Source organism: Engystomops pustulosus, chromosome 11 (genome assembly GCF_040894005.1).
Source record: "Engystomops pustulosus chromosome 11, aEngPut4.maternal, whole genome shotgun sequence".
NCBI classification, from domain to species: Eukaryota; Metazoa; Chordata; class Amphibia; order Anura; family Leptodactylidae; genus Engystomops; species Engystomops pustulosus.
The window spans coordinates 50,832,665-50,859,497 of record NC_092421.1 but is presented as its reverse complement, the minus strand read 5'-3'; the positions used below and the strand labels follow the sequence as shown (position 1 = coordinate 50,859,497).

Here is a 26,833-nt window from a genome sequence, read left to right as displayed (position 1 = left end):
CTGAGAGTGGAAGTTGATTTTATTTTGGAAAAACAGGTAAAATTGTGTGAAAAAAATATAATATTGTCATACAATAAGACCTGGTTTACCACTAGTCCTATGTCTTCTAAACCCAACTGACCTCCTTGGATGAGCAATGAGTGTACTTGAATATGGTGACTAACCACAGTGACTTTACTCCATTAGTTTATCTCATTATTCCAGTGCTACCTAATTTCTCAATTAAAAAAAAGAAAAAAAAATCTACTTCCCATTCAGTGGAGAAAATCCCTGAACCAGTCAGTCCTCTTTCTGCAGTGCATCTTACCATCTTACCACCTTTACCCTCCCTAACGCATCCTGTACCTACCTGCAATCTAAGCACATATTTAACTTGACCCTTCTGTACATGGCCATTCCTCTCTAAAATCATTGCAGGTACCTTATAGCACATACTGCTCAGGAATACAAACCAGGAATATCAGCTGCTATGATACCCAAAAATTGAAGTTGCCCAACACATAAGATACACTTATGCGAGTTGAGTCTATCGCCTCAGGTTGGCACCACATACAGGTAGTGGGAGGCAACATCAGCTGCTTTAAATATTGCCAAGGGTGACAAATGTAGCAGGAGTTCTGTTGTGAAAAAGGTGGCCATATTACTAGCACTGTGTCTATTTTTGCAGATGACACCAAGCTGTGTAGTGTAATACAGTCTACGGAGGATGTTCATAGGCTGCAGGGTGACTTGCACACTGAGTGAGGGCAAATGGAAAATTTAAGGTTATGCACCTTGGGGCTAATAATCCATGAGCGACAAATGTCCTTGGGGAAGTAAATCTTGGAGAGTCCGGTGTTGAGGGGACATTATTAATTTATATAAATATATGAATGGTCCATACAAAAAATATGGTGGAAAGTTGTTCCAGGTTAAATCAAATAAAAAGACGAGGGGGCATTGTCTCCATCTGGAGGAGACAAGGTTTCATCTCAAGAGGAGACAAGGTGTATCTACTGTAAGAAATGTCATCTGTGGAATAGTCGACCTCAGGTGCTGGTCACAGCAGGGACAGTAGAGAGCTTTACACATAACCTAGATGGCTTTTAACATCTAAATCCCATTGATGGTTCTGTTATAATATGGAATTGTTTTCCCTTACATCCCTTCCTCATTCATTCCTTTCCCTTTCCTTATTTGGTTGAACTATGTAAATGTTCTGCCTGTCCGGAATGCACTGGTACCTATACACACCTAATGTTGGCATGGGTGGGATACACTTAATGCACAACCCACTCAATAAAACAATTATTGACATATAAATGTTGGATGGTTGGAGGAATTAGATTGATTAGAATAACCAGCGGCAACAGTGCTGATGAAGGACACTATAGTAATAAGGATTTTATTGCAATTAACCTTCAATTAAAATTTCCAATTAAATGCTGTTTTCTGTGTTCAATTGGTTTCACATTTACATGAAGAAAAGTCTGTAAGACATTTGTCCCCATAAACTGACAAATAAGTGAAAACACTTTCCTCCTTACTCTCTGTTCCTTCCATCTCATTATATGGCTCCAAACTGTACCATTAGGAGACTGTGCAAAACATGACTCCCCAAACTTCACGCCAATCCTTCATTACTTCATGCTGCACTTGATGTATTCCATGTATCTATATTATAAAATGGAAATAAGATTAGTTCTCATGCTAGGGGTAAATAGGACCATGTGCAGTATTTATTTCTGAGGCATTGGAGAGTGCATTGAGGATTTTGGAATACTGTTACATGCCAAAGGTTCTGCTCTTCTGACTTTCTATTTTGACAAATGAAAACATCCCCACCACAAACATCTAATATCTCAGCATGGCATAAAGTTGGGCATAACTATAGCTAACCCAGTAAAACTAACCATATGTCCAGAGGCGAATGGATCATCAATTTTTTGATTCTTAGAAGTTGCCTCAAAGTTTTCACAAGATTTGGATTGGGTCTGAATTAAATTGGTCTGAATTGATGTTACTCCAGTTGTACTTGACATTGGTTTGTAACCCCCTCGTCTATTTTGTTTCCTAAATTTGTTAATTTTCCCTTGCCTCTCTGCCTTCTAAAAGCTCTGGAATGAATGGTAGCAGTAGCTACGCACCATTTTGAAAGGTTTGTATGATAAACGATTCAGATTCCTGAAAATTGCCAGACTTCTACGATATAATACAATACGGTACAATATAACTTTATTGATCATAGGGGGAAATTGTACATAGTGTCCAGGCTTTCGTTTAACAGGCTTACATGTTACAGGTTATATATCAGTTACATAAGGATTACATACAGATAGCAAGACAATCTTACTTGTTACATGTTAAGGGTTATATATCGTTGCTTACAGTTACCAACATTACGTACAGTTAATACATTACAGGTACTTACAATACATACACTTACATATGGTTACATAAATTAGATACAGTTACATACAGTTTGAGGAGGATCACAATAAAGCAAAGGAGAGGGAAAAGGAAGGGCAACAAATTTGGGGGGGTTTTATGGCGTTCAGCTGTGGGAGGCTCAGAGCCCTCAGTGATTTGGTGTACCAGCATGTGCTACCGTTCTCTTTGGGATGGGATACACTTGGTTCAAGATAGCGTTGCCACTCTGAGCTGCCTGTTCTTCTGATGCTTTCCAGAGCTAACACCCACACCATCCGATGTCACTAGGGGATGCTGGAGTGGCCAATGAGGGATACACTGTGCCATAGGCGTCCCTGATGGCCTGGTGGTAGCACTGTGACATGTGTAGTGCTTGGTGCTGGTGCTCTGATGCGTCTTAATCAGGTCCTCCTTTGATCCGGTGCTGCCCTGCGTCATCTGGTTCCATTCTCGAGATGGAAACGGCAGGAGACAACTTTCTTCCTAAAGGTACCTCTAATCCAGAGCATGGGGTTAGCATTCCTCCCAAATCGGACAGTCTATGTTTTTGGTTTTAAAAATTCTGAAGGGGACAAAGGCCACTAGCAGAGGTGTGACCCTTAAAGAGTCAAGAACCAAAAACATTGCTCTGGGCCCATGTTTTTTTTTCCTTTTAAAAATACAGTCTCAAAAAACCTGATACTTACTAATCCAGTGTGAGTGCACTTCCACTGTTACCATATTAACATATCGGGGCACATTTACTTACCCATCCCGCACTCATTCCGAATCCATCAGATCGTCCGACACCCCCCCCCCCCATTTCTGCTACATGAAAGACGGTGCAGCTGCGGCGAAATCCGATCATGTGTGACACAATTTCCTGCTAAATACATGTCCCAGCAGCGCAAATACCAAAAACCATGAACGGTCCAACGAAAGTGCGATCTGCGACCCTTAGTAAATAAGCCCCATAATGTTAAACAGGAAAAGGATAATTGTCCGCAACGTACATTTTTAAAATATAAACAGTTTTTTGTGAAAGGTGACCTATCTCCAGATAACAGAAGAATCCCAATTTGCCAGACCCGTTTCTCCTGGAGGGAGGCCTCATTTACATTAGGTGTTTGGCACAAACCCATTGAAATGGATTTGGCCAATTTACATCTTATGTGTGAGAAGTGCTATAGCCAAAAAGGCCAAAGAAGCTTAGCTACAATAGCGGGCACATTTTGAGGGTGCATATGGTGCTGGTGAAGGAAGCCATGTTTCATCTCCGTAGGTCTATTGAAACGTGTTTCTTTATAACTGTATGTCTAGGAATCTGTATAGGTACATAAATGTCAATCCTTGGCCACTGAGAGCCCCATAACATCTTGCTATGAAGCCTAGTGACTAGAGATGAGCGAGCACTAAAATGCTCGGGTACTCATTATTCGAGACGAACTTTTCCCGATGCTCGAGTGCTCGTCTCGAATAACGAGCCCCATTGAAGTCAATGGGAGACTCGAGCATTTTTCAAGGGGACGAAGGCTCTGCACAGGGAAGCTTGGCCAAACACCTGGAAACCTCAGAAAAGGATGGAAACACCACGGAAATGGACAGGAAACAGCAGGGGCAGCATGCATGGATGCCTCTGAGGCTGCTTAAACGCACCATTATGCCAAAATTATGGGCAACAGCATGGCCATGACAGAGTGACAGAATGAAGCTAGATAGCATCTAAAACATCCAATAATTGACCCTGACACTATAGGGGACGGCATGCAGAGGCAGCGGCAGCAGCGGCAGGCTAGAGAGTGTCATGGCGACATACCCTAAATGGACTCAGGCTTCAAACCAATGGGTGGCAGAGAGGAACCAAAGGAGGTGAGCAAGAAGCGCTGAAATTATTTCCTCTGTGAACAAAAGGTTGACGGTATATTTAGTCGATAACACAGCATGGTGGCGACATAGTGACCAAGTTCCATAACGTATGTGGTGAAACACCCGAAAAATGAGCCTGACACAGCTCGTTTGATAAGGGGACGACATTTGGAGGCAGCCATGGAGAGGACTTCCATGATTAAGAGCGACAGTATGGGGCATCCATATTGCGCTTCTATGATTGCAACTGCAGGGCGGTGTGCCTTTTATCGCCTAGGCTCAGCAGTTTGAGCACCGCCTGCTGTCGCTTAGCGACTTTGTAACTTTGATGTGGAATCCATGAAAACAACCCAAATTTCGGCCTGACACACCTCGTTTGATAAGGGGACGATGTATGGAGGCAGGTATATGGACGACTTTTGGAGGTAGCAATGGAGACAACGTGTCGAGGCTGCTATGGAGACAATTTAATTTGGATAGTGCCTGTATGTGGCAGTCCAAAAAAGTTTTCAAACCAGAGGAGCAGGTAGGTGGCCCTCCAGAAAAATGAAATAGATTGAGTGCCTGTATGTGGCAGTCCAAAAAAGTTTTCAAACCAGAGGAACAGGTAGGTGGCCCTCCAGAAAAATGAAATAGATTGAGTGCCTGTATGTGGCAGTCCAAAAAAGTTTTCAAACCAGAGGAGCAGGTAGGTGGTCCTCCAGAAAAATGAAATAGATTGAGTGCCTGTATGTGGCAGTCCAAAAAAGTTTTCAAACCAGAGGAGCAGGTATGTGGCCCTCCAGAAAAATTGAATAGATTGAGTGCCTGTATGTGGCAGTCGCAAAAATTGTTTAAAACAGAGGACCGGGTAGGTGGCCCTCCAGAAAAATTAAATGCATAAAGTACTATAGCTAGAGCCAGTGGGCCCTGTCAAAAAATAGCCAGTTTCCTCTGCTTTAGTGTACAAAGAGGAGGATAAGGAGTAAAATGAGGAGGAGGAGTGCATAAATTATTCAGGTTGAGCTTCCTTCACCTGGTGGAGATTGGAAATTATGAGAAATGAGGCTTTATTCATCTTAATAAGCGTCAGCCTGTCAGCGCTGTCAGTCAGTGATGATGCCACCAGCTGCACTGAAAACCCGCTCGGACAACACGCTAGCGGCAGGGCAGGCAAGAACCTCCAAGGCGTACAGCGCCAGTTTGTGCCACATGTCCAGCTTTGAAACCCAGTAGTTGTAGGGAGCTGTGTGATCATTTAGGACGATGGTATGGTCAGCTACGTACTCCCTCACCATCTTTCTGTAAAGATCAGCCCTACTGTGCCGAGACTGGGGACAGGAGACAGTGTCTTGCTGGGGTGACATAAAGCTGGCACAAACCTTGTAAAGCGTACCCTTGCCAGTGCTGGACAAGCTGCCTGCTCGCCTACTCTCCCTCGCTACTTGTCCCGCAGAACTACGCACTCTGCCGCTAGCGCTGTCAGAAGGGAAATACTGTTTCAGCTTGTGCACCAGGGCCTGCTGGTATTCATGCATTCTCACACTCCTTTCCTCTCCAGGGATGAGAGTGGAAAGATTTTGCTTGTACCGTGGGTCCAGGAGAGTGAATACCCAGTAATCGGTGCTGGAATAAATTCTTTGAACGCGAGGGTCACGGGATAGGCAGCCTAGCATGAAATCTGCCATATGCGCCAGAGTCCCAACGCGCAAGAATTCACTCCCCTCACTGGCCTGACTGCCCATTTCCTCCTCCTCCAACTCCTCCAACTCCTCTTCTTCTGCCCATACACGCTGAACAGTGAAGGACTGAACAATGGTCCCCTCTTGTGTCTCGCCAACATTCTCCTCCTCTTCCTCCTCATCCTCCTCCACCTCCTCCGATATGCGCTGAGAAACAGACCTGAGGGTGCTTTGGCTATCAACAAGGGAATCTTCTTCCCCCGTCTCTTGTGACGAGCGCAAAGCTTCCGACTTCATGCTGATCAGAGAGTTTTGCAACAGGCCAAGCAGCGGGATGGTGAGGCTGATGATGGCGGCATCGCCACTGACCATCTGTGTTGACTCCTCGAAGTTACTCAGCACCTGACAAATATCAGACATCCACGTCCACTCCTCATTGTAGACTTGAGGAAGCTGACTGACCTGACTACCAGTTCTGGTGGAAGTTGACATCTGGCAGTCTACAATCGCTCTGCGCTGCTGGTAAACTCTGGATAACATGGTTAATGTTGAATTCCACCTCGTGGGCACGTCGCACAACAGTCGGTGAGTGGGCAGTTGGAGGCGGCGCTGTGCTGCCCTGAGAGTGGCAGCATCTGTGCTGGACTTCCTGAAATGCGCACAGATGCGGCACACCTTCGTGAGCAAATCAGACAGATTGGGGTATGTCTTGAGGAAACGCTGAACTATGAGATTTAACACATGGGCCAGGCATGGCACATGTGTCAGTCTGCCGAGTTGCAGAGCCGCCACCAGGTTACGGCCGTTGTCACACACAACCATGCCTGGCTTCAGGTTCAGCGGTGCCAGCCACAGATCAGTCTGCGCCGTGATGCCCTGTAATAGTTCTTGGGCGGTGTGCCTTTTATCGCCTAGGCTCAGCAGTTTCAGCACCGCCTGCTGTCGCTTAGCGACGGCACTGCTGCTGTGCCTAGAGCTAGCGACTGATGGCGCCATGCCCACGGATGGTAGTTCGGAGGAGGAGGTGGAGGAGGGGTGGGAGGAGGAGGAGGCATAGTAGGCCTGAAAGACCTGGACCGAGGTAGGCCCCGCAATCCTCGGCGTCGGCAGTATATGACCAGCCGCAGGGTCAGACTCGGTCCCAGCCTCCACCAAGTTAACCCAATGTGCCGTCAGCGATATATAGTGGCCCTGCCCGGCAGCACTCGTCCACGTGTCCGTGGTCAGGTGGACCTTGTCAGAAACGGCGTTGGTCAGGGCACGGATGATGTTGTCTGACACGTGCTGGTGCAGGGCTGGGACGGCACATCGGGAAAAGTAGTGGCGGCTGGGGACCAAATACCGAGGGGCGGCCGCCGCCATGAGGTTGCGAAAGGCCTCGGTCTCTACTAGCCTATAGGGCAGCATCTCCAGGCTAAGCAATCTGGAGATGTGGACATTAAGGGCTTGGGCGTGCGGGTGGGTTGCACTATATTTCCTTTTCCGCTCCAGCGTCTGGGGTATGGAGAGCTGAATGCTGGTGGATGCTGTGGAGGATCGTGGAGGCGACGATGGGGTTTTTGTGCCAGGGTCCTGGGCAGGGGGCTGACTATCAGCTGACACAGGGGAAGGAGCAGTGGTGTGCACGGCCGGAGGTGAACGGGCTTGGTGCCACTGAGTGGGGTGTTTAGCATTCATATGCCTGCGCATACTGGTGGTAGTTAAGCTAGTAGTGGTGGAACCCGTGCTGATCCTGGTTTGGCAAAGGTTGCACACCACAGTCTTGTCGGTCAACCGGTGTTTCCTTAAAGAACCTCCAGACTTCTGAAAATCTAGCCCTCGCCGCGGGAGCCCTCGCCACGGGAGCTTCACTACGTAACACATTTGGCGCTGATGCACCAGCTCTGGCCCTGCCTCTCCGTCTGGCCCCACCACTGCCTCTTCCAACCTGTTCTGGTCGAGGACTCTCCTCCGTCTCAGAAGCACTGTGTTCACCCGGCCTCTCAACCCAGCTTGGGTCTGTCACCTCATCATCCTCCGATCCCTCAGTCTGCTCCCCCCTCGAACTTCCTGCCCTGACAACAACTTCACCACTGAACCGTGTCTCCTCATCGTCGGACACCTCTTTACACACTTCTTCCACTACGTCAATAATGTCATCATCACCCACAGACTGCCGGTTCAAATGCCAAATTTTCCTGGGAGGGGGCAGACTGGTGGGGAGGAGGCTGAGGTGCAGGAGCTGGAGGAGTGCCGATTTCGGTGACATGGGTGGACTGCGTGGAAGACTGACTGGTGGAAAATTGCTCGAAGCATTGTCGGCAATCCACGACATCACCTGTTCGCACTGTTCTGGCCTCAACAGTGCTCTACCACGAGTCCCAGTAACTTCAGACATGAACCTAGGGAGTGTAGCTCTGCGGCGTTCCCCTGCTCCCTCATCAGCAGGTGGTGTCTCACCCCGCCCAGGACCACGGCCTCTGACCCCTGCAGTAGTTGGACGCCCACGTCCCCGCCCTCGTCCTCTACCCCTAGCCCTCGGGTTAAACATTTTGAAAATGAAAGTTATAACTTTAATTTTTTTTTTACTTTTTTTTGTGTTGTTTTTTTTTTTTTTTTTTTTGTGTTTTTTTTTAGTTTTTAAAACCAAACGATGCTATCCTATTGCTATGGCTATTTTCTAGCCAACTATGAAAGCACACTGCTATGCCAGATGAGATGACGCTGAGTTATGAAAAAATAAACGTAAAATAAAAAGTGATTGGCAGACTGTGCCTAATTGAAATCCAAGCCCTAATAAATTGTCCCACTTCGGTCTTTGCGATGGATATGTGCGTCACTAAGCGCTAAACACAACGGTCGCAAGTCTCACTGCAAATTCCTCACAATATGGTAGTAGATGCACTACAGCAAGGCCAGCCACCAGCAGATCAACCAGAAATAAAATATATAACGCTATTGTAGGCCTAAGTAAGCCGTTTGGATTCTCCTATGGCTATTTTCTAGCCAAGTATGAAAGCACACTGCTATGCCAGATGAGATGACGCTGAGTTATGAAAAAATAAACGTAAAATAAAAAGAAACTGGCAGACTGTGCCTAATTGAAATCCAAGCCCTAATAAATTGTCCCACTTCGGTCTTTGCGATGGATATGTGCGTCACTAAGCGCTAAACACAACGGTCGCAAGTCTCACTGCAAATTCCTCACAATATGGTAGTAGATGCACTACAGCAAGGCCAGCCACCAGCAGATCAACCAGAAATAAAATATATAACGCTATTGTAGGCCTAAGTAAGCCGTTTGGATTCTCCTATGGCTATTTTCTAGCCAAGTATGAAAGCACACTGCTATGCCAGATGAGATGACGCTGAGTTATGAAAAAATAAACGTAAAATAAAAAGAAACTGGCAGACTGTGCCTAATTGAAATCCAAGCCCTAATAAATTGTCCCACTTCGGTCTTTGCGATGGATATGTGCGTCACTAAGCGCTAAACACAACGGTCGCAAGTCTCACTGCAAATTCCTCACAATATGGTAGTAGATGCACTACAGCAAGGCCAGCCACCAGCAGATCAACCAGAAATAAAATATATAACGCTATTGTAGGCCTAAGTAAGCCGTTTGGATTCTCCTATGGCTATTTTCTAGCCAAGTATGAAAGCACACTGCTATGCCAGATGAGATGACGCTGAGTTATGAAAAAATAAACGTAAAATAAAAAGAAACTGGCAGACTGTGCCTAATTGAAATCCAAGCCCTAATAAATTGTCCCACTTCGGTCTTTGCGATGGATATGTGCGTCACTAAGCGCTAAACACAACGGTCGCAAGTCTCACTGCAAATTCCTCACAATATGGTAGTAGATGCACTACAGCAAGGCCAGCCACCAGCAGATCAACCAGAAATAAAATATATAACGCTATTGTAGGCCTAAGTAAGCCGTTTGGATTCTCCTATGGCTATTTTCTAGCCAAGTATGAAAGCACACTGCTATGCCAGATGAGATGACGCTGAGTTATGAAAAAATAAACGTAAAATAAAAAGAAACTGGCAGACTGTGCCTAATTGAAATCCAAGCCCTAATAAATTGTCCCACTTCGGTCTTTGCGATGGATATGTGCGTCACTAAGCGCTAAACACAACGGTCGCAAGTCTCACTGCAAATTCCTCACAATATGGTACTAGCTGCAAATTAAAAAAAAAAAAAGTATAACGTTATTGTAGCCCTAAGAAGGGCTGTTGGGTTCTTGTAGTATCACTCCTGCCTAACACTATTCTAATAGAACAGCCTAACGCTTTCCCTGACCAGCAGCAGCTCTCTCCCTAGCGGCATCCAGACACAGAATGATCCGAGCAGCGCAGGCAGGGGCTAGTCTATTCCAGGGTCACCTGATCTGGCCAGCCAACCACTGCTATCGACGTGTAAGGGTACCACGTCATGCTGGGTGGAGTGCAGAGTCTCCTGGCTTGTGATTGGCTCTGTTTCTGGCCGCCAAAAAGCAAAACGGCGGGAGATGCCATTTTCTCGAGCGGGCGAAGTATTCGTCCGAGCAACGAGCAGTTTCGAGTACGCTAATGCTCGAACGAGCATCAAGCTCGGACGAGTATGTTCGCTCATCTCTACTAGTGACCAGTCAGTACATCTCTGGGTGTTGTTATGTATTGTGAGCCCTATTTATGAGTAGGTAGGAATCGGATTTAGGCTGGATTCACACGACCGGTGCCCGCTGTACCATAGCACAGCGGGCACACGGCAGCGCACAGGGAGAGGAGGAGGGGGAGAGCCCTGCTCACCTCCGCCCCTCTCCATAGGGATACATGGCGCAGGCGCCGTATGCCGTGAAAAAATAGGACATGCCCTATTTTTTCACGGGGTACAGAGCGGTACGGTGCCGCACGTGTATGATATATATGTCCCCCTTGCGGTAGTGTGAATGCAGCCTTACAGTCACATAACTAGTGAAGCATCAGCTAAAGCGAAGCAGTTACAGGAAATATAATACACTTAAGTGATATTTCCCCTTTTTTAGAGATGAAACTAAGACTTGAGTCCAGGGACACTTCCCCTTTAACAGCGGATGAGGCTGACACTGCCTTGTTTTGTACCAGGCTGGCAAACGTCCCCTGAGCTTACATAAGAAACATTTCAAACATGTCAGTCTATCAGATTTTTCTCCATAAAAAGTCAGATTTTCAGAGCAGTTTGAGATTCCAAAGTCCGGGACTGAGGTGGGGGTTGGAGATGATATCTTAGCATTGTTCTGTTCATTCTCCCACTGACTGACACCCACCATCCTCCAACTCCTTCTTCTCCTATGGTCCCCACTGTGAGTGTTGCTAACTTTGGTATCTGTCTGAACAATGTAATGGGAACAACATCTTATAAATGTCAGTCCCCTCGAAGTTCAATGAGTTTTTCTGCCACCACGATGACAGATGGGGCTGGCGGTATAGCACAGTTTGTTCTGTTTCCTTCATGTTTCTAAATATTCCTATAGAACATTAGAGAGAAGAGGTCCAGTGCAATGTGGGGATGATGTAAAACATTGCACATTTGCTCTGTAGACATGATTTTAAGTAAAGCTCCATGTTTGGAAAACTTTTGCTAGACAATGTGCATACAACGTCCCCTCTGCTTCAGGGCAGAGGAGGACAACGTATGGCTAGATGATTCTGCTCGCTCTACCAGAAGGTGCTTTAGATTCTCGGCTCAAGAGACATGATGTGTGCCAGCGGCCAGGGCCAGCTCCAGGTTTCAGCGGGCCCCTGGGCGATAGAGCCTCATGTGCCACCTGAGCTCAGACACAGTAAGAGACAATCATATTTAAATTACATTGGCAACAAGGATGCCGTCGCTGATGTAATTCAATTTTCTGATCAGGAGCGTAATAGGCTCCATAGCAGACAGTTTCCTTAAAAACACATGCATGTTTTTACACAATCACAATCATTTTTACACTCATACACGTGTCTACAGATTTATACACACATATAGTATACACACATCAAATTTACAACATACACACGCATCCACTATATACAGCATATATACACACATCCAGTATATACAGCATATATACATACGCATCCAATATATACACACAGCACATATGCACAGATATACACATGCATCCAGTATATACAACACAAACGCACAAATATATATACACACCCAGTATAAGGAACATACACACACGCATGCAGTATATACACAACAAATACACACAGATATACAGCATATATACACACAACACATAAGCACAAATATACAGAATCTAAACACAAAAAAACACATATACAGCACATATACACACAAACACATATACATGCATTTACATATGTAGCAATTCAACTTACCCAGCTGGATGTCGCTCGGTCAGAACATGGTGGCAGGATCAGGAAGGAGACCACATAGGAGAAGGTGGACAGCCCTGTGAGGCGCGCAGACGGGCCAGGCCGGATGCGAGGTGTGCAGGCCGGCAGGTCGCGAGGTGTGCAGGCAAGCTGTACGCGAAGCACGCAGGGCGCAGGACACAATGCGCGAAGGTTTGGCCTGACACGAGGTGCGGGACGCGCCGCATCACAGGAGAGGTGGGTTGGCAGAGCGGGGCGGACCACATGTAAGGTGGGTAGGGCAGGGGACTCGTCCCACTACCTCTACGCCCACCGGCGCGGTCCGCGGGACCGGTCCGCAGGCAAGAAATATATCGTTGTGGGCCCCTTTGGAGCTCTGGGGCCCCAGCACTTGCCCGGGTCAGCCGGGTGCTGACGCCGGGCCTGCCAGCGGCACACAATTGTCCTGCACTGTCCGGATTTCATGGACCAACCACAGTGCTGGGACCAGACACTGAGTATCGTAGTGATATATGATGCATGGAGCCCCTTCTTCCGTGTGGAACAACAATGCCATTCTATAATCATGATGCACAGAGTCCTATGCTATACACTGCAGTTGGTCAGGGAAAACCGTCCATGCGCATGGTCCATGATTCACGAACTGACCATGGTTGTTTGCCGCAGGTTTTAGGCATTTTATGTGCAATTTTTCCCATGGTTAATTGGATAAAAAAGTAACAGTCAGACATGATCTCAAAATGTATCATCATAGTAAGGGATGAAAGATAATCAAGGGATAATGCTAAGGGGAAGGGATGTGAAAGTTAAAGGGGTTTTCCATGAAACAAGTTAGGTCCTATCCATAGGATAGGACCTCACTTGCTGATCGGTGGGAGTCTCAGTAATTAGACACCCACAGATCACAAGAAGGGAGTCTGTTTGCACCCCCGTCGCTCCCCAGATGAGCAGAGCTACCCATCGTGCAAGGGCGGTTTGCCCCTTTCATCTCCATGGAGATAATGTCCATTAGCTTTGTAGAGATGAACAGGGCAGTCCAGCCAGGTGCTACTGGCTGCTCAGCTCTTTGCAAGGAGTAACATGGGGTCCGATGAGGGTACACCAATGAGACCCCCACCGATAGGATAGGGCCTAACCTTTTTTTTGGGGAAAAACCCCTTTAAACAACCGCATGTTTAGACAATGGGAGTAAGACAAATACAGACTTAAAGGGGTTGTCCACTTTCAGCAAATAATTTATATTGTTTGTGAAATGAAAAGTTATACAATTTTCCAATATACTTTCTGTATAAGTTCTTCATGGTTTTCTAGATCTCTGTTTGCTTTGCTTCTATAGACAGCTTCTATGTTACTTCCATTGAATATAATCTGTCCATCTGATGTGATGGACATGCAGGTGCATGAGCCATTACTATCACACATCTCCTATTACTCTCTGTGATACTAACAGCTCGTGCATCTGCATGTCCATCACATCAGCATGGACAGATTATATCCACTGGAAGTGCAGAGCGAAGCTTCCTGTAAAATAACAGTAAGAAGAGATCTAGAAAACCATGAGGAATTGATACAGAAAGTATAGTGGAAATTGGTATACGCGGCAAAGTGCATTCCGGTCAGACAATGCACTTTCGGGTCACTCTGCAGACGGGTAAGTAAATGTGCCCCAATGGGTGTATTACAGAAAAGGACTCAATAAACCATGTCTTTAACTCCAATTCCTGCATAGGAACAACACATAAAGCTTTAGCGGCCATGATTTTGCTATTATTCACATGTTCTGCAGTGTGCATCATCTGCTTAAATTCTGCGTCATCCTGAATCAGACAATGAGTCCTCCATTTAATGATTGTTACGACTATTATTGTCATTACCAAAGACAATACCAATCCTTTAATTTTTCCATTTTAGGCTTTATTATACGATTATTAATCTTCACCCTCTTACTTTGCATAATATGAACTACTTAAATTTAGCAAATGGAAGGAATTGTAGTAATTATGTCTCTGGAGCCAAACTGATAATGATCAGTAATATATTATATGTCAGTAATAAAAGCAGGAAGAATGTCATCTGCGTGGAAAATGTAGCAATAGTAGTCATCAAGATATAATGATGATAGGGGAGTTCATTAGCATGTAATAGAGCACAGGTGACACCGTGGTTAGTGTTACTGCCTTGCAGCACTAAGGCTGCGTTCACATGAAGAAGTAGTGTTGTGCATGGCCAAGTACTATGCAGTGAAACTATACACGAGCTGCTTCAAAATTGTATTCTGCTCTACACAGATACAGTATATACAGTCTTGTATAGTGGGGCAGTACCTGGAATAATGGGTCTGTACTGCTAAATCTAGGATGGTAAGGAAACATTCTTATAGGGAACCTGTCACCAGGGACCTCATTTTCATTAAAGACAGGTTACAGGAGTCCATTGCAGCTGCATTGAAAATATGCCTTTCTACTTTCTCTAAGCATTTGCATTACAATATAACTGTGTGTTATAACTTACCTTGCACCCTGACAGAGTCCTCTGTGTAGCCCTGTGTAGAGTTGGGCTTTGGTTTGGATGCATTTCAAAAAACAACACATGACTTGTCTGTGCTACTCACTCCTCAGCTCTCAGCCCCCATTTTTGTGCTCCTGTACAGTTCCTCCCTTCTGCTCCTTTACAAAGCTCAGAGCCTGGTAAGCTGACATCAGTGGGGGAGGGAGGAGCTGTACAAGTCACATGTTGTTTTGTGAAATGCATCCAAACAAAAGCCCAACCCCCTGGGACTATACAGAGGATTCTGTCAGGGTACCAGGTAATTTATAACACACAGTTATATTACAATGCAAATGCTCAGAGAAAGCAGAAAGGGATATTTGCAATGCAGCTGTAATGATGTTTCTGTAGCCTGTCTTTAGTGAAAATGAGGTCCCTGGTGACAGGTTCCCTTTAAAGAAAAAGTGTTTCTGTAAAAAAAAAACACATGTGGTTACGAAACTTACTGGGAAAATACTGAAAAAATACACATCAAAGCACTTTGCCAAACTCTAAAAGAAATACAGCGCCCATATATGCAAAATTTGAAGCTACTGTTGGTCCCCAATGTCCATTTTGTAACAGAACTCCAGACCATCTAATGCAGTGGTGGCGAACCTATGGCACGGGTGCCAGAGGTGGCACTCGGAGCCCTTTCTGTGGGCACCCAGGCCTTCACCCCAACACAGAGTTTGGCAGATAGGACTCAAGGCTTTCTCCTGTGGTCCAATACAGCCCAGGATGTGCCAAGCTCACTGCTATTTTAAACCGACACATCCTTAGCTGCCAAGACTACAGGAGGAGCAAGAAGGTGTGGATAGAGATGGATTATCGTTGGAGCTCCTGCTCTGGGTCCCCTGATCCTTCCTCTTCAGGGGACCCAGCAGGGAAGCTACAATCCAAATTTCTCCATAATCTTTCTCTTGTATTGGTGAACTCAGGAACCCTATGCAATTGAAACCTGTGAAACAGCAGTGATCAATAAATTAATGCTTAAATTTTCATGTTGGCACTTTGCGACATATAAGTGGGTTTAGGTAGTAGCTTGGGCACTCTGTCTCCAAAAGGTTCACCATCACTGATCTAATGTCTCATGACGTGGTCCCTTAGGCTCATTCCCAGGCAGCAAGACCCACCAGTACCTTCACACCCCCTATAGTGAAGACAACCTGTACTTCCATCTTTGATTTTACCGTACAGAATTATGCAGTTTTGCTTTTAGAAAATCTGCTACAGCAAATTCTGCCCAATATTTCTTACGTAAATCATAATACTAGATATTTACTCCATAGAGAAACAGTTGATGAATTTTATACTACTGGTGTGTACATGACAAGAATAGAGGAGCGTCACTATAGTAATATAATTAGTAAAACTTGTCCAGGAAGGTAGGTGCCGCCAGAACAAGTGCCAGTAGCGAGTAAACAGTACGTCTTCAGTTCAGCTTGTGGCAGCCAGTGCACGGCTTCCTTTCTGCCAGTGTTAAGGGACTAAGGGACCATTGTCTTGGCTCCATTGTCCTTTCAGTGGCAGATTGAGGCACTTTATGGCACACGTGAGGCCCCAACACACTCCCCATTGTATGACTGTTTACTTCAAGCTCTGGAACACTGTAACATCCCATTTACCCAATACCTTGAATCATTCATTCACCACTATGTTCCAGGAACTACACACGTAGAGAATACAAAGTGCATGCCAATCGGATTGAATTTCAGGGATATATTAGGAAAATACACCTAACCGCAATTGTACGGATACAGAAGAATGACAGGTTTGTCAAAATTTTTAATTAAATGTTCAACGTTGATATCTTCACCATGAAATGGGTGATTATAATGTCTATGCACAATGGAAGCGGAGTACCCAGGTTCATTCCCATTGTGTAGAAGAAAGGTGGAGAAGATGCAGTAATTGTTCTACTTTGCTGCATTTATGGGTGGTATCTAAGGGGTGGTCAGATTTAGGACATTACATGGAGGGGATGGGTAGTATTCAATAATCATGTCAAGCATTAAACAGGGTTCACTATCTGTAGAGTGGTCCTGAGTGGACAACGCTGTTGCCCGTATGACTTTTACATGCCCCAATGGGGAATGGTGCATATAACTATGCATATAAGGAATGCCCTTTAGTATTAGATGATTCAAAGATTTTAGTTCCCTTAGGCTCCTTTCATATGCTACACAATGATCCTCGATAGGAAGCCATGCAGCTGGCTGTATGTATGGAAAAAGATAGAGCAGCGCGGTACAGCGGTCAATACGACCATTCAAATGGATGTCTGCATTGCCGATTAAAGTAAATGTGGATGTGTGCTACCCATAATGAAATGGCTCAGTACATATTAAAACGTTCATCTGAAAGGAGCCTAATACTGTCTTCCATGTTGGGAGAGGAAGGTAAGGTCCCGCGAGAGGTGTGAATTCATGCCTCTTGCGTGATAGACGACTCCCTCTACCATGTTGGAGTGGGAGGTGACAGACAATAGTACTATATGTGATGCAAGATATCTTTCTTTATTTGTATACAAAATGACACATACCAAAAACTGATACTGTGCATTAATATAAAGTCCATTAGGAGTCTTTCAAAAGTCCATTAGACTGTACAGCAATCCACTCCAAACATTTAGCAGAGACCTAGCCACATTTATGAGATCGGCGAGTTCTCAAGCAGAGGAAGGTGATGTCACATAGCAGGCATGGATAATTAGCAGCCCGGAGTGATGGACAACCTGTCCCCGCACTTCAGGCTGCTTTTTATAAATCTCTTTTTTTAGGTGATCCTGGCATGTCAAGATTAGAGAAGAGGAGCACCGGGATCAAGATGCAGAGAAGAGTAGCTGAGTATATATTGTTTTTTACTGGTTGATTTCCTTTAAGTAGTCAGTCAGGGTGAAACCTGCAGAAATACAGTTTTTTGACCCAAATCCATAAGTGTATTCATAAGTTATTGGAAATATAAAGGAAGGACTTGGATCCACAGGAAATGGGTTTAATGGCTCCCCCCACTTTTGTGTGTTACATTTTCATAGCTTGGTGTATTATTTCTTTGGCAGATACAATTAGGGGACCAACCAATATCTAATGGCTCTAGTCTACCAAAGTCTTGCAGCATTATTAGCAGCGTTACTGGATAGGACGTGTATGTGTATTAGTTGTATGTATGGTTTTTTTAAAAGAAAAATATCTGACACCTAATATTTTATTTACATGGAAAATAGCATATCATCATATCTATGGACTTGGTAGGTCTATGGTCTAGGCACTACAGTTGTGGCAACATAACGGGTGCCACCACCTATGCCACACCTTACTGAAGTAACATGAAAGACATAACAGGCCTCTAAAAGGGAGATTTTTCTTCCAAATCAAAAGACAGGAAAATTAGTGACACAGTGTTGTTCTAGAAATGCCAGTGTTTACTTCCCAGCAGTCACATTGTCTATCTGAGGCCATGGTTTTCCTGCAGGGAGGAGAGGCAGCTCTTCTTACAATGCTAATGTATTTTTTTTACTTCACATCTATTATTTATTAATAAAGTTCACTCCCAATACCATAGCTTCTAGTGGGGTAAACCTCCATACTGTAAATATGATAACAATTGGAGCATGTCATACTGTTTAAAGTGTAAGTAAACTTGCAACAAAATTGCATAAATTAATAGTGCAGATGATAATAGTGAACTGTGTACTATACTTTATTAAAGAAATACCACATATATACTTGACTATATGCCCTCCTGCCCCCAGTATATAGCTATCCACCCCATGTCCCCCCAGTATAAAGCCAGCTAGCCCCAGTATATAGCCAGCCAGCCCAAAGTATATAGCAAGCCCTTAGAATATATTCAGACAGCCATCCCGTAGTATATAGCCAGCCAGCCTGCCCCCAGTATATAGCCAGCCCCGGCATTATATAGTCAGCCAGTCCCCAGTATATAGCCAACCCCAGTATATAACCAGCCCCCAGTATATAACCCACCAGCCCCTAGTACAGTGGTGGCGAACCTATGGCACGGGTGCCAGAGGTGGCACTCGGAGCCCTTTCTATGGGCACCCAGGTCATCTCTCCAGCACACCAGACAGGACTCATAGAATGTTCCTGCAGTTCCAAGCAACTTAAAAGATGCTGCTTTCATTCATATATTTAAGTGATACCTACTTCGCTACTTGGGTATGTAGGAAGAGGGAGAATTAGTAGACAGGGGCGAATTATCTTTGACAGAACTTCTGCTGGCCCCACGATTCTGTGTACAGAGGGACACTGGAAAGAAGCTAAAATGATGCAATTTTTCCATCTTGTGCTCAGGAGGCCAATGTGATCGAACATTGTTGAAGAACAGGGAGCAATATCTTACTTCTTTAATTTTTTGTTGGCACCTCGCAATAAATAAGGGGGGTTTTGGTTTGCAGTTTGGGCTCTCGACCGCTAAAAGGTTCGCCATCACTGCCCTAGTATATAGACAGCTTGCCCCCAGTATATAGCCAACCAGCATGCCCTCAGTATATAACCAGCCCCCTCCCCCAGTATTCCCAGCAAGTATATACTGTATGTCCATGTGTCCTTCTTTTTCCTCTTCCTTTCTTTCTTATTTAAACAGTTGGTATAAATCAGATTTCTGTCCAGTATCGACAAGGAATGATGAAGGGAAATATTATCTAGATGCCTCCTTACCTGTTTGAGGTGGATGGAGCTTGGAAGGCTTTCAGATACACTGCTCACTGCAGGAGAAAGAGCATAAAAGGCACATAGAAGAGGCTTTACTTAAAGAAGTATATTACAAAGGTTATTATTATCATATTGTTCATTTCTAAAATAAAAAAAATATTAGATTTCTATCCCAAAAAAAACCCAAATTACTATAAGAAACAGACAGATAGAAACAGTAGATGGCCTCTACATCTCTTTGAGCACCCAATAAAGGCTATGTATAGAACATGTGCAGCTTAGGGTGATATGACTATAACACGACCCTTGAAATCACCTTAAAGGGGTATTCTGGTTATTTCACGAAATGGGAACACCCCAATGTAAACTAGCTTTGTGTAGGAATTATAATATCAGAGCATAGTGCACAGTTATATGAAAATATAATCAAACCATGTTATATTATGGAGAATGCAAAAAAAACGTGTTAGGTCGTCTATCCATCACCAGGTGCTATGACCCTAATATAGTGTTTGTGTAAAAAGTGACATCGTTTTATGGTGGAATTCCCCTTTATGATAATTTATCCAAGTGCAATGTAGAAGATGTTGTCGTAAGATTTGGAAATTTTGGTACAAATAATGTAAGGATTGTACTTTCTAATGATACTTGTATCTTCAGGTTCTGTATGATACACAACCTAATTATACAGCCAAGGGCCTAAAAACACTCAACAGGTCGTCACCTGTAAGTAATTCAATATTTTCTCCACAGCTTCACATTAGATATTCTGCTCCTCATCCCCTCAAGCTTCGACAGAAAGGCGTTCAGCTTCTTCCACACATGACCTCATAATTGTGGAGAGGGGGGATCCTTCCAGTACAGGCACATCCCGATAACACCTTCATTGTATCTGCCTCTACAAGTACAGGATCTATCTGGAGACAGAAAATCTACAGGAGCATTTAATTATTACATTCTGTCTTGCAAAAGTTTTCATTTGAGGGTCACACCCACACTTCTAGAAGTGTCTCAGCACAGTCTCCGACATACAACCTCCAAATGTTCCTAGATATCACTACTAACTTAGTACTAAATGCCGTAGGGATAAAAAGTCAAGTAAAAGTATTTGCAAATCATGAAGGTACAATGTAGTACCTATACAGCATACACACAGATATAGAGCGTACATATACACACATCCAGTATATACAACACATACACAGATATACAGCATAAATATACACACATCCAGTATATACAATACATACACACACATATACACAGATATACAACATATATACACACACATATACAGCATATACACACACACATCCAGTATACAACACATACACACAGATAAACAGCATATATACACACATCCATTATATACAACACATACACACAGATATACAGCACATATGCACACACATCCAGCACATACAACACATACACACAGATATACAGCATATATATACACACACATCCAGTAAATACAACACATACACAGATATACAGTATACACTCACCGGCCACTTTATTAGGTACACCTGTCCAACTGCTCGTTAACACTTAATTTCTAATCAGCCAATCACATGGCGGCAACTCAGTGCATTTAGGCAAGTAGACATGGTCAAGACAATCTCCTGCAGTTCAAACCGAGCATCAGTATGGGGAAGAAAGGTGATTTGAGTGCCTTTGAACGTGGCATGGTTGTTGGTGCCAGAAGGGCTGGTCTGAGTATTTCAGAAACTGCTGATCTACTGGGATTTTCACGCACATCCAGTGAGCGGCAGTTCTGTGGGCGGAAATGCCTTGTTGATGCCAGAGGTCAGAGGAGAATGGGTAGACTGGTTCGAGCTGATAGAAAGGCAACAGTGACTCAAATCGCGACCCGTTACAACCAAGGTAGGCAGAAGAGCATCTCTGAACGCACAGTACGTCGAACTTTGAGGCAGATGGGCTACAGCAGCAGAAGACCACACTGGGTGCCACTCCTTTCAGCTAAGAACAGGGAACTGAGGGAACAATTTGCACAAGCTCATCGAAATTGGACAGTAGAAGATTGGAAAAACGTTGCCTGGTCTGATGAGTCTCGATTTCTGCTGCAACATTTGGATGGTAGGGTCAGAATTTGGCGTCAACAACATGAAAGCATGGATCCATCCTGCCTTGTATCAACGGTTCAGGCTGGTGGTGTCATGGTGTGGGGAATATTTTCTTGGCACTCTTTGGGCCCCCAATTGAGCATTGTTGCAACGCCAAAGCCTACCTGAGTATTGTTGCTGACCATGTCCATCCCTTTATGACCACAATGCTCCCAACATCTGATGGCTACTTTCAGCAGGATAATGCACCGTGTCATGAAGCAGAAATCATCTCAGACTGGTTTCTTGAACATGACAATGAGTTCACTGTACTCAAATGGCCTCCACAGTCACCAGATCTCAATCCAATAAAGCATCTTGGAACGGGAGATTCACATCATGGATGTGCAACCGACAAATCTGCGGCAACTGTGTGATGCCATCAGGTCAATATGGACCAATCAGTATCAGGACCACACCCAATCAGTATATACAATATATACACACATATACAACATATATACATACAAACACATTTACATGCATTTACAGTTTACATATCTTTTAATTATACTCACCCACCTTCATCGCTGGATGTCACACGGTCATTGCGCCACGCCTGGGACGTGTGGTCGGGACCTGTTGGCGGAGTCAGGAAGCAGATCAGGTGGGCAGGCCGCAGGTCAAGTGGCCGGGGGCAGGAGAGGCGAGCAGGCTGGGCCTCAGGTGAGGTTGGTATGGAGGGTGGTACGGACGTGAGATGGGCGGGCCAGGTGGGCGGGGCAGGCACCAGGTTCAGCAGCGGAGGTAGTTGGGCAGCTCCTGAGATCGGGACGGACAACCGAATTATAATATGTGAATGACATGTCCCCGGGCCCATCCAACTACCTCCGCCCTCACCTCCGCCTGCACGTCAGGGGAGGTAGTGGAACGGGCTCTGGGACACATCCATAACAAATTATCAATCGGCTGTCTGTCCCGGGCTTGGGGCCGCTCCTTAAATCAGCGTTCCGGCTTCCTGCCAGAGGAAGGAAGCAAGTGAATAAATTATTCTTTGCCTGTCCATCACGGGTCCCGTAGCAACTGCCATGTCTGCTACAGCGGTTGTTACGCCACTGGTTGTAAGACAACTGACTGCAGTAGGGGCCTCCCACATTAGGACACGTAGATTGATGAACCCCACACTTTTTCTAAGGCCAAACCTTGCAGCTGTTCCTCCAAACCATCCATTCCTCCAACGTCAATGTAGAGAATGGAAAAGGTAATTGCCAGAAACCTCTTGTACTGGCTTATGGGTATGAGGACATCCAAATTTAAATTGTTTCCTAGTCCATTCAGTATCTGTAGGTTGCACATCTAGGCAGGTAGGCAAAATCCAGGCAGGTAAAAGCTTCACCTCACACATAACTGCATGGTGTGTAATGCAACAGATGTACGATCAGCCCTTGACTTACCCATTTCCGGTTTGGAGAGGAGGTCGCTCCATTTCACAGAAGAAATTGTTAGTCACACTGATACATTCACAGACACATAGCATCTACCTCCCATCCACATAGCAATTTTATGGTCGAGAAATGTCTAAAGAAAACATTTCCATCTCCTATTAGTAGGTCTGTGGGCACCTCCATGTCATCTTCATACCTGGAAACATAAACAATCAGATTCTGATCCTCACCACAGAACGAATAGAATCTTTCCACTATGTTTGGAAACGTCCAAAGTCTCCAAATGACATCACTGCTATAATTTTCTCCAGGTGTAAGGATACCTACTGTACATACCTGCATCATGGTGACTTCTAGATGAAGATGAAGTTTAATGAATCACTGGTGGATGTTTTAAAATCATGATGAGACTTCTTCACTGCCACTTAAGCTGTTTGCTTAAATTTCAAAATTCTCATGTGCAACCTTCAGGGGCGGATTAGGAATGTCATGGGCCCTGGGCTGTATGAACATTATAGCCCCTACTACTACAAGAATAAAGCTTTGCAGGGAACGGAGGATTTTTCACTTCTGCCTGCTTTCAATCAGCGGTTTCACGACCTTTAAAAGTCCTGAAATGGCTCTTGTATACATGTATATTTAGAGCAGGGACAGTTGGTGAGGATTCGGAGTAGTTGCGAATAAGGCCCTTTACCTGTCAGGATCCATCTAGCGAGTCTGATCAACTAACCCAGGGGATAATGCAGGGAGATCTCAGTTAATAGCAGCTGTAGATCCTGCCTGAACAGGCAATGGTTAAGTGGGTGTAAGTTATTGACCAATTAGTTGGCTGTATTGTGAACTGGAGAGTGATTGGAGCGGTGCTACCACCTGACCAGGAACATGAAACCCCTGGGCAGGGAGGAGCACAAGGTATTTTACCACCAGCTCTCTTGAAGAGCACATCCTCTAGACCACAAGGTCTGTCTACAGAGACAGAGTGAACAGAGAGAGACAGTGTTCAGTACACCCTAATCCCCCTAAATCTAATCCCAGGACCAGAGTCAGGAGACTCCATGGGTTTAAGCCATTTTCAGTCCCAAATTTGATGCGTGGTTTGGGTGACCATGGGCCCCCTAAAGGCTTGGACCCAGACTACCTGCCAAACTGGCTATATTATAATCCACTACAATACCACAACTGTCACCCAGCCTAGAATATAAGACAGATCCCTCAAATATTATGCACACAAAAGAGAGTTTTTCAACTATATTCCAAACATACAAACAATGTCAAGTTCTGTTTATGATAACTTTTACAAAAAAAATGTTAAAGTTTTTTATATGTATTTTTTTTCATTTCATAGTTCATTATGTTAGAATTGTAGATATGGGTGTGCTATTTTGTTTGCCTTGTTCTTATATTCAAATATAAAATTTCTTATTATAAGTTATAGCACTTTTCAATCTGTGCGGTCTGTGTTTATGTTTTTGCATTGTTTGTTTATATTTTTCATGGTTGGGAGGAATAGTTAAAGGGTTGGACCTCAGGACGGCCAAGGGGACTATCAATCCGTCTGTCCTGCTGCAGCCAGTTATCTTACAGCTAGATGCAAAGCATTGAGAAGATCGAAGGAGGACATTGCTGACATTCTAGAACACTTACAAAAAAAAGACACGTGTTTTTAGTCGGTCGGTCGGAAAAATATCCTGTACAAAACATGGACTCTCTAAAAATTACTTTTGTGCAGTTGGGTGAACTTTCTTATATAACACCTCCTGCCACTTTTTACCAATAGAGATGAAAGATGGAGGTCCCACAGACAAATGGACTTCCTCAAAGATGGGTAAAGGCCAACTATTGGAACATTTACAGCAAAGCTAATTATCTCCCCCCTTACCGCAGACTGAGCCTCTATAATATCATAACGTAAATCACAAGCAAGTTCTGGGAGGGTTGCCTAAAATATAAGTGAAAAATTAGCAAATCTTCATTTAGAATTCTAATGTAAGTTATATCTTTGATTAGATTTTAGAATGGAGCAGCACTGTGGAGCTTACCCTATGTTTGGATGAGATATCCCCTATCATGCTATGCTCTGTGATACCTGTGAGCTATAATAAAAAGATCTCCAGAGTTGTCATATTGCCAGCCTTATAATAAGTGTGACTGTCACCGCCCAAGGCTGACATTTACATTGTAGGTGGAGCTCAGAGCAAAAAATTGAACGGATATTTATGGAGTGTGCAAAGTGCAGACAGGAGTTGGCAGAGCCCTGCAGGTGTGGTAGCCGTATGTATGTTACCTTCCATCTTATGTGTGCATTCTTATCTCCCCTGTGCCATAATAAAGACCACTTATAGTTGTGTCTAAGGAACAAAAAGCATCAAATAGAAATTCATCCTTCAAGACGTTCAAAGCGGAGCAAGTGTTGAATTCAATTTTATCGGTCGCAATGACATTGCTATACAGAGTTTAGTTACAGCAGGGGTGATGACTATGAAGGTTGAAAACCAAGAAATCCACATTTTAGTAACCCCATCACTACAATATGATGTGCCCAGGAGTTGGTACTGTTATATGCATTGCCCAACCCAACTGATCGAAGGGACGGCCCTAGCGGTCTATTGGCCCGTTCCCTCGCAGTTCCCGAAAGTCCATTGCCTGATGACGATGCACTCTGCAGTGATTCACTAAGATCGTGCGCCAGATATCCTGCATGTGTCGCTTCCCTGCTCAGGTCCACGGGAGTTCACCATGTTCTTCCCGGTGTATGTGAGTGCATTGGATGCCACCCAATTTTAATCTTAAATCCCGCATTCAGTCCGAATCAGTCGGATCGTCCGACGGCCCACCACATGCGTCACAAATCAGACAACCCGACTGATTCGGACTAAGCGTGGGATTTACAATTCAAATTGTGTCGCAAGACAATGCACTCACATACACCGGGAAGAAGAAGGTGAACTCTGGCGGACCTGAGCGGGGAAGCGACACATGCAGGATATCGGGCGCACGATCTTAGTGAATTGCACTGGACTTCATCCTTGTCAGACAACGCACCTCGGGGATCGCGACAGGATCGGGTAAGTAAATGTGCCCCAGTATGTTGAATCTGGGGCAGTAGAGGTATTCTAATGATGGATGCAAACATATGGACTTTGCAGGACCTTTGGATGTAAGGATGATGTCATTAAGTGTCATTTTCTAGCTCCAGAGTAAGCCCTTTGCAATGGCAGCATTAAAAATTCAGAAACTGAAACAGCCTCTTCATGGTTATTTTATATAAAAGACCCACTCACACCCTATGGATTTATTAGATACAGCCTTATTTGCCCCCCCCCCCCCCCCCCCAGTCACTTGCCCACTGCTGTCGTCAGCCCTGGAGAGGGGGGTTTGGAGAAGCAGAATCAAAATGTTTTCAATGGGTGTACCAATGTGTCAAATGCTGGGGGCAGGACTTAATTGCCCCAATAATTTTGCGCTGTGGATAAGCGGTTTTTTTGCACCTAGGAAATGTATGGAAAATATTATCTCGACTTCATGTATTTTAATGTATATTAACTGATAACTCAGGGCTCACGTTTTTGTGCAACTTTTCCTTTAACACATGTACTTTGAACTTTAAAATCTCTGGTAAATTCTCATTAAAAAAACAACTTACCTCTCTTCTGATCTGTGCTTGTGGTGTCATACTTATTGTTTTTATAGCCCTTGTATAAACTCTGGCCCATTCACGGGACTGTACATACACAGATCACTGTCCCACATAAGTGGAATCTTTTTTACGAAGGATCACAATGCCGAAAGATTCTATTTTTCTTTCAGTCTTCTCAATCATCACTAACTTCACAGACAGTGTTCAATGCTTGTAGTGTCCTCTGCTGCCAATAC

At 44.5% G+C, this 26,833-nt stretch overlaps 1 long non-coding RNA gene across 7 annotated transcripts; it reads right to left on the bottom strand.

The window, feature by feature from the left end:
- Positions 1–1,441: 1,441 nt before the first annotated feature.
- Positions 1,442–26,833, bottom strand: LOC140106218 (uncharacterized). Of its 7 annotated transcripts, XR_011850733.1 has the most exons (5): positions 26,604–26,833; positions 22,094–22,154; positions 20,174–20,366; positions 19,456–19,502; positions 1,442–1,653 (listed from the first exon to the last, which is right to left on the bottom strand). It is a non-coding gene; the product is annotated as an uncharacterized lncRNA (long non-coding RNA). The 7 variants fall into 7 exon arrangements; XR_011850728.1 differs by having other exon boundaries at positions 20,174–22,154; XR_011850730.1 differs by lacking the exon at positions 26,604–26,833 and having other exon boundaries at positions 20,174–20,381; positions 22,094–25,319.